This window comes from Octopus bimaculoides, chromosome 9 (genome assembly GCF_046866305.1).
Source record: "Octopus bimaculoides isolate indiv1 chromosome 9, ASM4686630v1, whole genome shotgun sequence".
Classification (NCBI taxonomy): Eukaryota; Metazoa; Mollusca; class Cephalopoda; order Octopoda; family Octopodidae; genus Octopus; species Octopus bimaculoides.
This window is the reverse complement of record NC_142936.1, coordinates 89,918,052-89,934,229: the sequence shown is the minus strand read 5'-3', so window position 1 is coordinate 89,934,229 and position 16,178 is coordinate 89,918,052. Positions and strand designations below refer to the sequence as shown.

General features: G+C 39.3%; 1 protein-coding gene across 2 annotated transcripts in view; it reads left to right on the top strand.

Moving 5' to 3' along the window:
• LOC106869836 (protein LSM12) overlaps positions 1 to 3,415 on the top strand; it is a 24,287-nt gene extending 20,872 nt beyond the window's left edge. For both annotated transcript variants that reach the window (XM_014915737.3, XM_089358003.1), the window contains exon 6: positions 1 to 3,415. This exon is cut by the window's left edge and continues 1,396 nt beyond it. The gene's annotated coding sequence lies outside the window, so the exon portion shown is untranslated.
• The last annotated feature ends 12,763 nt before the right edge of the window (positions 3,416 to 16,178 follow it).

Below are 16,178 nucleotides of genomic sequence, written 5' to 3'. Positions count from 1 at the left end.
GCTTTCAGGCCTGTCTCACAGACAACAAACGTGTGTGTGTGTGTTGAGTGATGTTATGGTGTTGTGGTAGAGTTAGTGGTGAGATTTGTTTTGTTGTATGGAAGGCATGTGTGTGTGTGTGTGTGTGTGTGTGCATGCTCACGGGAAGAATGTTTTTTTTTTTTTTTTTTTTTGTCTAATCAGTATATTTAGGATGAAATGCTTGATAAAAGAAAATCAAAACCCCTTATAATGGGCACAGTAGGTGGTGGTGTTGGGGTGGTTAGGTGAGGTGCTGGACTTAATACCTGTGATGACATAGTCAACGTTTGTATTAAACTGCAAGATTACTTAGTAATGTTCTGTGTATGTGGTGGTGGTGGGGGAACCATCTTCCTTCTTTGATCAATTTGAGCAAAAGGCATAACTTTGCTTGTTTCTCTTCACCTGGTTAACAACAGGACCAGAAAGTGAGGCCACCCTATCCTCTGAGTTTTAACTCCTGCTGCTTATTTTTTTTTCCTTTTTTTTTTTTACCTTTTGCCCTAACTCCCCACACACACACACACACACACTGCCTCATCTGAAATCAATGAAATAATTATTAGTCATTCACTGATCTCAACTTAAAAAATAAACTCTCTGTTCTATCTGTATGTATTGGTAAAATTATTCTTATCTGTTGAGGTCCGATAGTGTTGAAGCATTCTATTTTCTTAGTATCAGTTTGAGCCAAAAGCTGTGCCCATGCTGGTGCATTGCCATTAGCGTTCATTAGACGTTCGTTTCCTGACCCCGTCTTCAGAATCGGTCCTGGTGAAGCTGTGACTTGGACAGAGCTGCCTTTCTTTGAGTTTCTTGCCATGATGTTGGTTCATCAAGTCTAGAAGAGAAAAAAAAATGTCAATGTTCCCTAAACACCTTCACATCAACACCTTGTACATCTCTGAGGCCCTTTGGCAAGGTATTGCAAAGTAGTCGACCTTTGATCCCTCTTCCTTGAGACATATTTAAGATTTTTTGATTAATCGTAATTTCACACACACACACACACAAAACAGGTTTCTTTCAATTTCCCTCTACCGAATCCACCCAAGGCTTTGGTTGGCCTAGTGTTATAGGAGATGACACTTGCCCAGTGCATACACCATAGAAAATAATCTTTTGAACTATTAGGTATGATCCGTATGTCCAGTATTCCATACATATCACTCCTGCACCATCTGATATTGAAAACTTCATCACTGCCACTACCACCACCACCACTGCCAATACTGTGCTCTCTGATGACGTACCCTGGTTTATTCATTGTATGGTGGAGGCGGGGCCATGAATCAAGGCAGTCCTGTGTCTGTAAGGTTACATTGCTTGCATAAGCCAGTCGGTTCCTAAATGCTTGTAGTCCCAGGTGGGGGTTGCTGCTGAGACAGATCTGAAGGGATTCATGTGTGAATGTATTATCCCATTTAGTGTGTGTGTGTGTGTGTGTGTATGTATGTATATATGTATGTGTGTGTGTCTTTGTTTTGCTGTATCAACATTTGTCCCCGAGAGCCCCTTATTCCTCTAGCCCTCTCCTTGGTGTATTAATGGAGGAGAGACAGAGGTTCTGTTTATTTTTTTTTTTTGTTCCTTTCTTAATGTGAGAAATTATTTCCTTGAATTTTTTTTTGCTCTATTTATTATTATTATTATTATTATTATTATTGTTATCTTGTTATTTTTTGTCACTGTTATGTTTTTTTTTAAATACAATTCACACACACAAATTAAACCCTTGAACAATGTAATCTCACACATTGCCCCAACTCCTCCCAACCTATTGCTCAACTGAAGGATTTTTTTTCTTGTCTTTTTTACCTTCTCTCTTTCTCTTTCTCTTTCTCTCTCTCTCTCTCTCTCTCTCTCCAGTGTCATTTCTTGTAGCAAATTCCTTGTCATTACAGCAGTTTTGTTTTCCAGGTTGCATGTAATCAACAGCACAAATTGTGCAATGAGTGACAACTGCTGCACTGTACTAAAAGAAGAAAAAAAAAATGAAAATTTACTCTCCACCCTCTCTAATTCTCCCTCTCCCTCCCCTCTCTCTCTCTCTCCCTCTTTCACTCTTCTGTCACACACTCCTCCACCCCACCTCTTCTTTCACAGCAACATCACAGATGGAGAACAAATCCATACACTATCTAAAAAGAGAAAAATGCTGGTCTTGTTGTTGTCATTGTTGGCGCTACAAATGCTGTAGTTGCTTTGGTTGTTGTTGACACAGAAAGGGCCACCACTACTACTACTACTACTACTATGATTGTGATTGTTAAAAGTTAGGAGGGATATTGCTGTGGACATCTGACTGCAGAGCTGCAGCCAATATTGTAGGGGTTCAGAGGTCAGATTTTTACCAGGTCTGACCCACCCCACAAAAAAATCTGGTGGTGAATCTTTTCATCATTTGACTGAATTTTCTTTTTTCCTTCATCCTACAACACTAATTCTTAAAAAAATTTATTAGGCAAAATGGAATAACACCCCCTCTCTTTCTCTCTCTCTCTCTCTCTCTTCCCCTGTCTCCTTAGTTAATTTCCATTCTAATTCCAAACGGCAACAATTAAGAACGACCAAAAAAAAAAAAATAATAAATGGATGGGAGTGGGGTGCAGAGATGGAAAGTCTTTGATCTTCGGTCTGGTCTATCTACTCAATGATGGCTGACCTTGGGCTAAACTACTGCACAAAGGACAATAACAATGACAACAGCAACATTATTATTACTATTATTACTGAAGGTGGCGAGCTGGCAGAATCATTAGCACGCCGGGCAAGATGCTTTGCAACATTTTGTCTGTCTTAACGTTCTGAGTTCAATTTCCGCTGAGGTCGACTTTGCATTTCATCCTTTCGGAGTCAATAAAATCAGTACCAGTTGTGTACTGGGTCGATGTGATCGACTTACCTCCTTCCCGGAAATTACTGGCCTTGTGCCAAAATTTGAAACTATTGTTAATGATGATGATGATGATGCTTGAAATAGGAAGGTGAAATGAAGGGAAAATGTCAGAATTTTGAAAATTTGTTGGAAACCAAAAAAAAAAAAAAAAAATATGGGAGAACTCCCTCTCATCCTCTTCCCCGTCTCTCACATCCCCTCTCTCCTCCCCTCCCTCTCATCCTTCTAAAAAAAAATAACCCACACACTTTTGAACTCTTTTAATGATGTTTCTAAACTATTGACAATACATTTGACTTCCAATAACTTAAATTCAGACATCGTTGGAGAAATACAACTTTAAAAAATATTTAAAAAAATAAAAAAATACAACAAAAAACAAACAATTGAAAAATAAAGACAAAAAAACTGTTAAAAAGAAAAAGTTGAAAAATGCTGAAAAACTAAACAAAAAAATTAAAAAAATAAAACTAGAAAGAAAAACTTGACAAAAAACCTAAAGTATTGTTTGTTTTAAAAATTTGATATTTGTTTAAACATTTTAATGTGTGTGCATCATCATGATTGTTTAATGTCCGTTTTCCAACCGTTGGACGGTTTGACTTAAGTCTGGAGAGCCAGTGGCTGCACCAGGCTCCAATCTGATCTGGATGCCAACCACTCCGAGAGTGTAGTTGGTGCTTTTTATGTGCCACCAGCACTGGAGCCAGTCAAGCGGACCTGGCATCGATCATGTTTGGATGGTGCTTTTTACATGCCACTGGCACAAGAGCCAGTCAGTGGGTACTGGCATCGGTTACAAACGGTTGGTGCTTTATGTATGCGGCAGGTATTGAAATTGCTAAACTTCTGTTCTGAAATTACAGGTAAAGTTCAGTTCTATTATGGGGAACCTTAGGCATGTATCTTATATCATACCACCAGGTCATAGAGCAAATTTAGTGGGAAAAAATACAGTGGAGTCCGTTGTGTATGTAAAAAAACTCCCATGCTAGTGCCCACCTAAAAAGCACCCAGTACACTCTGTAAAGTGGTTGCTGTTAGGAAGGACATTGGACTCTGGAATCCATGCAAAAACAGGCAATTGGTTCCTGGTCCAGTTCTCTCACCTGCCAGCTCCTGTCAAAATGTCCAATCCATGCCAGCATGGAAAATCTCACATTAAATGATAGGACAGAGAAAGAGGGAGCTTGGCACAGTCCTCTTGCTTGCTAGCTCCTGTCTAAGCATCCAACCCATGGAAGGTTGACATTAAATGATGGATGATTTTATATATACATCATCATCGTTTAAACGTCTGCTTTCCATGCTAGCATGGGTTGGACGATTTGACTGAGGACTGGCGAACTAGACGGCTGCACAAGGCTCCAATCTGATCTGGCAGAGTTTCTACAGCTGGATGCCCTTCCTAACGCCAACCACTCCGAGAGTGTAGTTACATATGTATATATATATATATATATTGTCCCTACTTCCGAAATGCAGAGTAGATAAAACGGGACAACTGATGGAGGTAATGTTCTTTATGTTGCATGTCTCATTTCTCTGTTTCTTTCGTTCGAAAAATGTTCGTTTTCTATGTTTTTGTTTTTTATGTTCTCGTTTCTCATTTTGTCTACGTTTTTTTGATGTCCTGTACCCATATATGCATGTGTATATATATATATATATAATGTGTGTGTGTGCATACCCTTGTCTTGATATCACTCAGTGGTTGTAAATATGCATCATCGTCATACAAATGGTGTTTCCAGTCTGGAAAAAAAAAACCTGTAGTCATGGGAAATATTACCTTACATGGAAATGGGTGAGGGATGGTGAAAGGAAAGTCGAAAGATTTATCTTGAATTTCGTCTGACCCATGCAAGCATGGAAAAGGGAGCATTAAATACAGGTAAGTATTGCGAAGGTAACTGACTGTGCATACCTTTCATTGAGGTATTATTAGTGTTGTAGGTGAGGTCAATAAACTTTAGCTTGAAGAAAATTCGAGAAAGAAAAAACAAAACGGCATACAAGGCACCTAGCCTCATTCACGTGTGCGTGTGTATGTATGCATCTCTTTCTCTCTTTCTCTCTCTCTCTCTCTCTCTGTGTCTTGCTTCTCAACCACATGGTTCCGTGTTCAATCTCACTGTGTGACACCTTGGGTAAATGTCTTTTATTATGGCCTCGGGCCAACCAAAGACTTCTGTGTGGGTTTTGTGGATGGAAACTGAAAAAAAAATAGTCTGTCTCTCCATACCCCACTGCTTGACCAATGTTGGTGTGTTTACGTCCCTGTAAGCTAGCGGTTCAGCAAAAGAGACCAATAGAATGAGTAGTGGGGTTGATTCATTTGACAAAAAATGCAAGGTGGTGTCACAGTAACAAAATATAGGGTTATTTGTTGAAAGAAAAAGAAAATAGCGATATTTGGCTGACAGATATAACACTTTAGTTGAAAATGTTTCCCGTCATTCCATGAACGTCTCTGTAAATCTTCCGAAAGCCACAAATTGCAGTCAGTAAAAATAAAAGAGAGGACATTACATCTAACTCTGAACCAAAGAAAAACTTGAACTAAATCATATATTTCAAAGGGAGATAAACATTGAATTGGTAATTTAAGGGAGGTAACTTTTGTTTTCATTGAGTTTTGAAACAATTTCTCAATGGTTCGTGATTGAATTGTTATTTAGTACATAAGTATATCCTGTACATACTATTAGCTGTATGACTAGTGTTGAATTATTATCATCATCCAGTTAGCTTCCAATAATGTGATTTGGTTATTACTGAGAAATGTTTGTTTACATTATTTGTTCCCCAAATATATTTTACCGTTTTTTTTTTTTTGTCTTGCCATCTCTCCATTAACCACAAGGGATGATCAGAGGAACACCTTATTGCATCACGTTACAGAGACCAAATGTCTCTTTCTTTCTCTCTCTCTCTCTCTCACAGGAGAGGTGGGGGTAAATTCTAAATTCTTTTACTGTCCATTTGAGAAAAACTTAGGGAATCCCAGATTTTATGGTCCAAAAACAGAAATATTTCAAAAATATTTAACAGCCCAATTCAGTTGATGAATATTAGTGGTTGGATTGTCACACTCACAATCATAAGATTGTGGTTTCAATTCCTGCCCCAGGCAAAGCAAAACACTTCATCTCGTATTGTTCTGCAATCGCTTTTACATTTGATGGAGGGATTGAGCTAATGTATGATACAAGATTTTAATCACTATAAACAAACCGTTTGTCTTGGTGGTGGTGGTGGAGCTATTCACCAAGGAATTGCAGAATCGTCTTTTTTGGATTCAAGATTCTACCAAGAATAACGGAAAATTGCAATGTGTTGTGTTGGCCTTCAAAAATGAATTTAGTACATTCGGTAAAACGAAAGAGCTTAATTGAGAATTGAAACATTTTCTGCTTAAATATCATCATTTAACGTCTGCTCTCCATGCTGGCATGGGTCGGATGGTTTGACAGGAGCTGATAAGCTGGAGTGCTACACTAGGCTTCAGTCACCTGTTGTGGCATGGTTTTCTATGAATGCCGTTCCTAATGCCAACCACCTTACAGAGTGTACTGGGTGTCTATAACATGTCACTGGCACTAACCACGCCCATCGTTTCACTAAGTGTGAGGTGTCTTCTCAAGCACAGCAATCCAGGGCCAGTTTTCATATGTGGGTGATTATTATAAATTGGCTGAATGGATTTTGGTTAATTATTGATGAATTTTATTTTTTAATTTTGATATCTTAATTTATTTACTGCTGGAGGGAAGACAAAAGTTGGCTGAGACATAATTTGAACTCAGAACCCAAAATAACTTGATACTAATATGATGGATTTAATTAGTCACTTGGTTGTTTCAGCTAATTTCTCACTCCCACTAACTACTTTGTTATTAAGGGACAAGCTCACTAATTCCCAACACACTGAAGATTAAATTGTATCACATTCATACTTTTCCTCTGTCACCTTAATAAACTGATAACAAAAACTACTAGAAATAGCAGCTAAATCTCTCTCAAATCACAGCTACTTAAAAATGGGGAGAAATGTTACATAATATGGTCCTCATCATCATCATCATCGTTTAACGTCCGCTTTCCATGCTAGCATGGGTTGGACGATTTGACTGAGGACTGGTGAAACCAGATGGCTACACCAGGCTCCAATCTGATTTGGCAGAGTTTCTACAGCTGGATGCCCTTCCTAACGCCAACCACTCTGAGAGTGTAGTGGGTGCTTTTATGTGCCACCGGCACGAAGGCCAGTCAGGTGGTACTGGCAACAGCCATGCTCAAAATGGTGTATTTTACGTGCCACCTGCACAGGAGCCAGTCCAGCGTAGATATAGTATATCTGGGAAAAAAAAAATTGTCACATCTAGAACAGCCTTGATTATATGTCTATTCTTGAACTAACCTGGGGCTAAAGACCAACAGTTAGGATTAAATAGATCTTTTATCTTAATCCTTTACGACAACAAAAGCCCATTAATGAATGATTTCTCTAACCGCCTTCAATTCCTTCCCCTATCAACAGCCCAAATAGACAGCTTATATAAATCCAAGGCCACAGTCAACAACTGAAAGTCAGATAAAAACATGATGTTCAAGTACTTTTCAACTTCAGGCAATCCTTAATGGACCTTTTCTTAATCTATAAACTGATTTCTGCACTGAATTTCTAATCACAAACAAGGGCAAAGGTGGCTGTTGCCGTTGTTGTCGTTTAAACCCAAGTCAGCCCTTATCAAGTAGTGTCTCCATAATTTCTTCAAAGAGATCAACGACTGAGAATCCTGTATAAACATTATTACTGTTGTTTGTGCTTTAAGGGAGGGGGAGGGTATAAACCCCAACAGCCACAGTATTCCTGTGAGGAGCAATGACACAATGAGCATTACCATCTTTCAAAGACACTCTGATGGATGAAAGCTACACAAATCAACTAATTCATGAGCATGCAAACATATTTTCAGTCCTCAATAATTATTCTTTTCTACTCTAGGTGCAATGGCCCTGTGGTTAGGGCAGCGGACTCGCAGCCGGAGGATCGTGGTTTCGATTCCCAGACCAGGTGTTGTGGGTGTCTATTGAGCAAAAACACTTAAAAGCTCCACAAGGCTCCGGCAGAGGGTGGTGGCGACCCCTGTTGTACTCTTTTGCCCCAACTTTCTCTCCCAACTTACTCTTTCTTCCTGTTTCTTGAGTAACGCTGCGATGGACTGGCGTCCTGTCCAGCTGGGGGGGGGGGGGGGGAACACATATGCCATAGAAACCAGGAAACCAGGCCCATGAGCCTGGCTAGGCTTTGAAAGGGCGACGTTATATTACTCTAGGCACAAGGCCTGAAATTTTGGGGGAGGGGGGTCAGTCGATTAGATTGACCCCATTATGCAACTGGTACTTAATTTATCGACCCTGAAAGGATGAAAGGCAAAGTCGACCTCGACAGAATTTGAACTCAGGACATAAAGACAGAAGAAATACTGCTAAGCATTTCGCCCAGCATGCTAACGTTCCAGTCAGCTCACCACCTTGGTCCTCAATAATTATTGACACTCTACAAAGCTCAGACGAAGACTTCGGTGGAGTATATTGCTCTCACAGTTGGAATGCAGCTGCTGCTGCTACTGCACACAGACATTCTTGACTTCATCCAGAAAAGAGTCATTCATCTGACTCATTCATAAAATCTTTCTCAGATGCACTCAAGCCCCCGACACACTGGTGTGCCACCTCCTCTATCTCTTCCTTTTTGACAGCAATGATAATTGTCTTTGCTCTGGATCTTGTTAAGCTTATTTAATCTATTCTCAAGCATTTCTTACCCACTTGTCTTTCTCTCTCTCTCTCTCTCTTTCTCTCCTCCTCCTTCTCCTCTCATCACTATACTTTAGACAAGTTAATGAAGAAAGCTCTATGCCAAGGCCCCTAAAACTTTTCTCCTAGTAGACTCTTTCATTCAGGGCTGGATTAAGACCCATAGTAGCCTAAGCACTTAAAAACATCATCATCATCATCATTGTTTAACATCCGCTTTCCATGCTGGCACGGGTTGGACGGTTTGACTGAGGACTGGTGAGCCAGATGGCTGCACCAGGCTCCAATCTGATCTAGTAGAGTTTCTACAGCTGGATGCCCTTCCTAATGCCAACCACTCCAAGAGTGTAATGGGTGCTTTTTACGTGCTACTGGCAGTACCAGGCGGTACTGGCAACAGCTACGCTCAAATGATGTTTTTTACGTACCACCTTCACGTAATTCAAAATACAAGCAATAACAAACCATAAAATAAATTTTTACTTTCCAAAATGAAACAAAATTAACAAACAGTAATACAGAAAATAATGTTTATTTTTGTATACTTCCACTTTATTTATATCTGAAAAAAATTTTTTTAATTGCAAAATCTGTGATCAGATCTTAAAAATTAATCTTACACAACACATCTCCTTCTATACTTTGTAGCGATAAGGCATCCTGAATAATATTTTAGCATTTTCTTTTTTTTCTTAATCTTGTCTTGCAAGTATTTGGTGACCCTGTCAGTGCAGGTGCCACCTAAAAGCACCCAGTCCACACTTTAAAGTGGTTGGTGTTAGGAAGAGCATCCAGCTGTAAAAACCTTGCCAAAACTGACCTCGTCTGTTCTTGTGCCACATAAAAAGTACTCAGTCCACTCTGCCAGGTGGTTGGTGTTAGGAAGGGCATCCAGCTGTAAAAAATAGAGTGTCTTGCTCAAGAACACAACATGCAACCCAGTCCGGGAATCAAACCCACAACCTCACGATAGTAAGCTCGATGCTTTAACCACTGAGCCATGCGCCTTCACATACATATATATCAACATCAAATGGAAATTGTAGTTGTGATCCCCATGCTGGTGGCACGTAAAAAGCACCAACGATTTGTGGCTGTTGCCAGTCTCCTCTGGCCCCTGTGCCGGTGGCACGTAAAAAGCATCCACTACACTCACAGAGTGGTTGGCGTTAGGAAGGGCTTCCAGCTGTAGAAACACTGCTAGATCAGACTGGAGCCTGGGTGCAGCCTCCTGGCTTCCCAGACCCCAGTCAAACCATCCAATCTATGCTAGCATGGAAAACAGACGTTAAATGATGATGATGATGATATGGCAAATGAAAGCTGAAAGATGGAATATACGATAATCTATTATTAATCACAACAATTGTTTCGAAACATCTAGCATCGATTCCTCATAATAAACGCACAAACAAATGGAAATCAGACACAGAAGGTCAGCAACTCTTCCTCAGATATCAGCCAGGGGGACAAATGCAATTTCGCATTTGTGTCTTTGTGTCTGTTTTTTGCCTCCCCCACTCCTCACCATTGTTTGACAACTGGTGTTGGTTTTTTTTACATTCTTGTAACTTAGCAGTTCGGCAAAAGAGACCAATCGAGTAAGTACCAGGCTTAGGAAGAAAAAAAAAAAGACAAAAACTGTACCGCGAAAGATTCGTTGAACTGAAGTTCTTTGTTCAAAGCATTGCCCCAGCAGGGTCTCAGTCCAATAACTAAAACAATTTTAAAATAGCTGATAAAAAGAACACCTATTACTGCAAATAATTGTTATCAGGACACATGATAAAATGTTCCTATCAGTTGCATGATTAAATCTTCACATTAAATACCTTCAAATGTTTTCTCTCAAAGTGTTTTGTTATCATTAAAAGTTGTAATAAAACTCCTTGAACCAAATTTCTGGGTTCTTATGTTATTCTTTTATTCTTTTACTTGTTTCACTCGTTTGACTGCGGCCATGCTGGAGCACCGCCTTTTAATCAAACAAATCGACCACAGGACTTATTCTTTGTAAGCCTAGTACTTATCTTTTTTGCTGAAGCACTGAGTTACAGGGATGTGAACACACCAGCATCGGTTGTCAAGCGATGTTGGGGGGACAAACACAGACACAGATAAATACATACATATACATACTCTTTTACTTGTTTCAGTCATTTGATTGCGGCCATGCTGGAGCACCGCCTTTAGTCGAGCACATCGGCCCCAGAGCTTATTCTTTGTAAGCCTAGTACTTATTCTATCAGTCCCTTTTGCCGAAACGCTAAGTTACGGGCACGTAAACACACCAGCATCAGTTGTCAAGCGATGTTGGAGGGACAAACACAGACACATAAACAAATACACACACACACACACACACACATATATATATATATATACATATACGACGGACTTCTTCCAGTTTCCGTCTACCAAGTCCACTCACAAGCCTTTGGTTAGCCCGAGGCTATAGTAGAAGACACTTGCCAAGGTGTCACGCAGTGGGACTGAACCTGGGACCATGTGATTGGTAAGCATGCTACTTACCACACGTATGTTAAATGATGATGTAGTAACGCCTGCGCATGCGTAGAATAAAATAAGCAAGCGTTTCCCGCTCAATTCATTCTCTTTCTCGCTGGCCAGCGATTGAGCAAGGACGTGTGTTTAAAGCTGTCTCTACATCTTTCGGTCTTATACTCGACAGTTCGTTATTCTCACCTCTAAAGATGTATAACTAAAAGATATGTATGTTTATCACCTAAATAAATGTTGTTTAGTCTGGAGTTCAGCGTTCCATCTATTTCTTCAATTTTATAGTAGAAAGTCAGGTATACAATCTAAAGATGTATAACCCACTTTCTACTAAAATGATGATGATGAAGCTGTTGTGGGTTTAGGGATTAATTTCTGGAAATCAGTTGCTTGCTGCTGGTGTGGCTGTATTAAGAAGTTTACTTTCTAAACCCAATGCTTTTGGGTTTAGTCTCACTGCATGGATCCTTGGACATGTACCTTGCACTATAGTCTAAGGCTGACTAAAGTTTGTGAGTGGATTTGATAGATGGAAACTAAAAGAAGTCGGTCATAAAAATATAATAACTGTATTTAATATATATTATAATGATATTTATTCTCCAATTTGAAGTGACAATTTTTAAAAATAAACAAATAAACGAAAAATGATGAGCGAACCTCAGGCGGAATTGAACTCACAAATCGCTCACCCATCAATTTCAGTCAAATTTAGTTATTATTATACAGTTATTATACTATGGGCCTTCCATAGTAGCTTTCTCTCGCAAAACCTTTCGGGTTTGTTTATAAAAATATTATTTATGTAGTATATTTACATATATAGTATAGCTAACATCCTACAGATGACCACAACATGCCTAACAAAACCGAGTATATGTAACCTAGTATCTTATTTAAAACACGACACCTGACGAGATGCAACATGCAAATATGGATGCAACAACACAACTAGCTGTGCTATATCTCACCCGTAAGGGACAGATGCAGGATCGGTTGAAATGATCGTTGTATTGAATAAAAATTCTAGGTAACTCCATTTTCCACTTCCCTCGTTCATTGTAAATATATACATATATATATGCATGTGTGTGCGCGTGTGTTCGTCCCCCAGTTGCTTGACAGTAGGTGTTGGTTTGTTTACGTCCCCGTAACATAGCAGTTCGGCATAAGTGACCGATAGAACAAGTGCCAGATTTAAAATATATATATATATATACATATATATATATATATATACTTGGAGCAATTTGTTTTATCAAACCCTTGAATGCGGTGCCCCAGCATGGCCGCATTCCATTAACTGAAACAAGCAGAAGATAAAAGACTCAAATCACACCTGCTTAAATAAACTAAAGATCGAATTACAAATTCTAGAATATAGAGGAAGGCTATATTGTCGCATTTTCTTCCAAACGGATTTTTAAAAAAAATTCAAATACATCTCGAACAGTATAAAATCTCATATTTGGGTATCTGCACATATGCTTATATATATCTGTCACGCTTACAGTTAAAATCCATTTGTTTTGCCCTGATAAACCTAACTTGCTCAAAGATAAAGAAATGACACTGTTTTATTTATTTATTTACTAGCAGAAATACCCGGCTTTGCCCGGGTTAAAGAGAATAATGAAATCTAAAAACGCCGTCTAGACTACGCAACCCTCAACTGTTAGTAGCTACGATACCATATTTCTACATTAATAACTCTCCAATCCATGCCAGCATGGAACATAGACATTAAGTGGAATGCCAGTCTCTCATCTAGGAGGGCCTTGAAATCAATGTTACCAACTGGGGATTATGTGTGTCGCAGTGATAATAAAAAGACCCAAAGGAGGTCTGCAACGAAATAATTTTACTCAACACTTTGCAAGTGAATCAGTGGAGGCAAAGATGCGTCTCATTTACTTGACAATTTATGCACCACATTGCAGAAATCACAATGTAAGTATATCTGAAAGGGTAGTCTTACACTGTTGTACCGTTGAATTACAAATAATGCTCATCTGTTATGTTCGGGTTAAAATTTCATCAACATCAAAAATATATGAATTTTCATGAGAGTTATGGCCGTTATACATAGAATATAATTTCCAAATTTCATAAAGATCCGTTCAGTACTTTTGACGTAGTTTTGGATAAGAAAACAAATGACTAATGTGTGTGTTTGTGTGCATGTGTTTGGGTGTGATGGGTGTATATATGTATAGATATCTGTATACATGTATATATGTATATATGTGTACATATTACATGTACATCTATATATATACATCTACACATATGTATACATATACATGTATGCATATAGATCTATATCTATGCATATACGTGTACATATACATGTATATGTATACATATACATCTCTTTCTCTCTCTCTGAAAGTATCTGTAATTACAGTATCGAAATGTGATTGTTTCAGTTAGTGGAATAACGTGTACATATACATCTATATGTATACATATACATCTCTCTCTCTCTCTCTCTCTCTCTCTCTCTCTCTCTCTCTCTCTCTCTCTCTCTCTCTCTCTCTCTCTCTCTCTTTCTCTCTGAAAGTATGTCATTACAGTATCAAAATGTGATTGTTTCAGTTAGTAGAATAGTTTCATTTTTAAAGTGAAAGTATTTGACATGAGTGTTTTTGTTTCACTTTTGACACGTAATACTTAAATAGTGGAGGAGATATTATGTTGCCGTGGGCTCGAACTCTGCAAGAAGTTAAAATTTTTTTTGACTAAAACACAACTGGAACCCTAAGTAAGGCATCTGTAAAATTTGAATGAAATTGGTTGCGTAGTTCTCGAGTTTTAGGGATTCACACAGACAGACAGACACACATTCTCATTTTTATATATATAGATTTATATTTATCTTTTATCTTTTTCTTGTTTCAGTCATTGGACTACAGCCATGCAGAGGTACCAACTTGACGGGTTTTAGTTGAAATGACCCCAGTACTTATTTTAAAATCTGCTCTTTATACTGACCCTTTTGGCGAACAGCTAAGTTACGAGGACGTAAATAAACCAGCACGGTTGTTGAGCTGTGATGGGCAGCAAATACACACACACACATACACAGATGTGAAGGGCACACAGTTTTCATCTGCCAAATCCACTCACAAGGCATCGGACATCCTGGGGCTATAGTACAGAAGGCACATGCCCAAGGTGCTGTGCAGTGGGACTAAACCCGAAACTACATGCTATAATTCGATTGATTATTGATTTGAGAAACTGTTAATTCGGTCAATCGTTTTTCGGTAATTCTGTTTCGTTCAACTGTCCTCGCATACCCTAATTCGTATGAATATTAATTTTTGTGCACGCGCACATATGTACATCTTAAAGAAGATAAATGTCTCACAGTCAGTGCCGTCTTAAGTCACGAGCACATTTTTGCATTTGCTTGGGTGCCTCATAGACCTAGGGGTCAATTCTTATCTACGTATGCTGTGGCTTGCTGTTAATGAATGAATACTAAAGGGCCCAGTTGCAGTGATTTGCCTGGAGGCTTATAAAGCTACTGAGACAGCCCTGTTCACAGGAATTGAACCTAGTGGACTTTTCCCAACACGGACTATCATTCTTGTCTGCGCGTCGGACAAATTTTTTTTTTACATATAATGAAATTTGTCGTATACAGTGCTCAGATGTACTACAACTAAAATTAACATTAATAATAAAGGAAAGAGAGGTAGGGGACATCAGGTGTATTGCTGGCGAATTTCAGGAAGCAAGGAAGTTTTGAAGGATGGAGTGTCTCGACAGCTAACACCTGATGCGGGTAGTTTATTCCATGCTTCAGCAATTCTGAGCGTGAAAAAATGTTTCCGAAAGTTATGGGTGCTGTGTTGTTTTTTAATTTTGTAAGCATGTCTGTTGCTGTGGTAAGTAGCTTGCTTACGAGCTACATGGTTCCGGGTTCAGTCCCACTGCGTGGCACCTTGGGCAAGCGTCTTTCAACTATAGCCTCGGGCCGACCAAAGCCTTGTGAGTGGATTTTGTAGACGGAAGCTGAAAGAAGCCCGTCGTATATATGTATATATATATATATGTATGTTTGTGTGTGTATATATGTTTGTGTGTTTGTGTTTGCCCCCCCCCCCCAACATTGCTTCACAACCGATACTGTTGTGTTTACGTTCCTGTAACTTAGCGGTTCGGCAAAAGAGACCAAGAGAATAAGTACTAGGCTTACAAAGAATAAGTCCTTGGGTCAATTTGCTCGACTAAAGGCGGTGCTCCAGCATGGCCGCAGTCAAATGACTGAAACAAGTAAAAGAGTAAAAGAGAATGTTAGACATATGGAATTCAAAAAAGGTGCCCGAGGTTGTTGTTGGAAAGATGGTGGATAATCTTGTGGGTGTCTGCCAACTCAGTTGCCAGACGTAGAAGCTTTAATGTGTCCCATGCCCAGGGAAACAAAACTTTCGAAGAATGGTAGATGCCTGGCGGCTTGTATTCGTGTGGTTCCATTTTCCTGAACAGTTTTCCAGTAGATTGATATGCTGAGCAAGATAGGGGTTCCAGAATGGTGATGCAAGCTCTGTGGACGTACCATAGTCACATACAGCATTAAATAGATAGCTGGAGAACGGTTGAGTGGTGCTAAGACACCCTCAGCAATCTTGACAATCTTAGAGATGTGGTTTGTTCAATGCAGATCGTTGTTTGCAATAATACCCTTACAGAATCGGTAATTTTTCAGATTAACACCCGCACGATCTTCACTAGGGTGTTAGGGTTAGGGTTTTAGGGTCAGGGTTAGGGTTTTAGGGTAAGGGTTAGGGTTAGGGAATTCCGTCCCTAACCGTAACCCTAAACACTAACCCTAACCCTGATCCTAAAACCCTAATCCTAACACCCTAGTGAAGATCGTACGGGTGTTAATCTGAAAAATTAC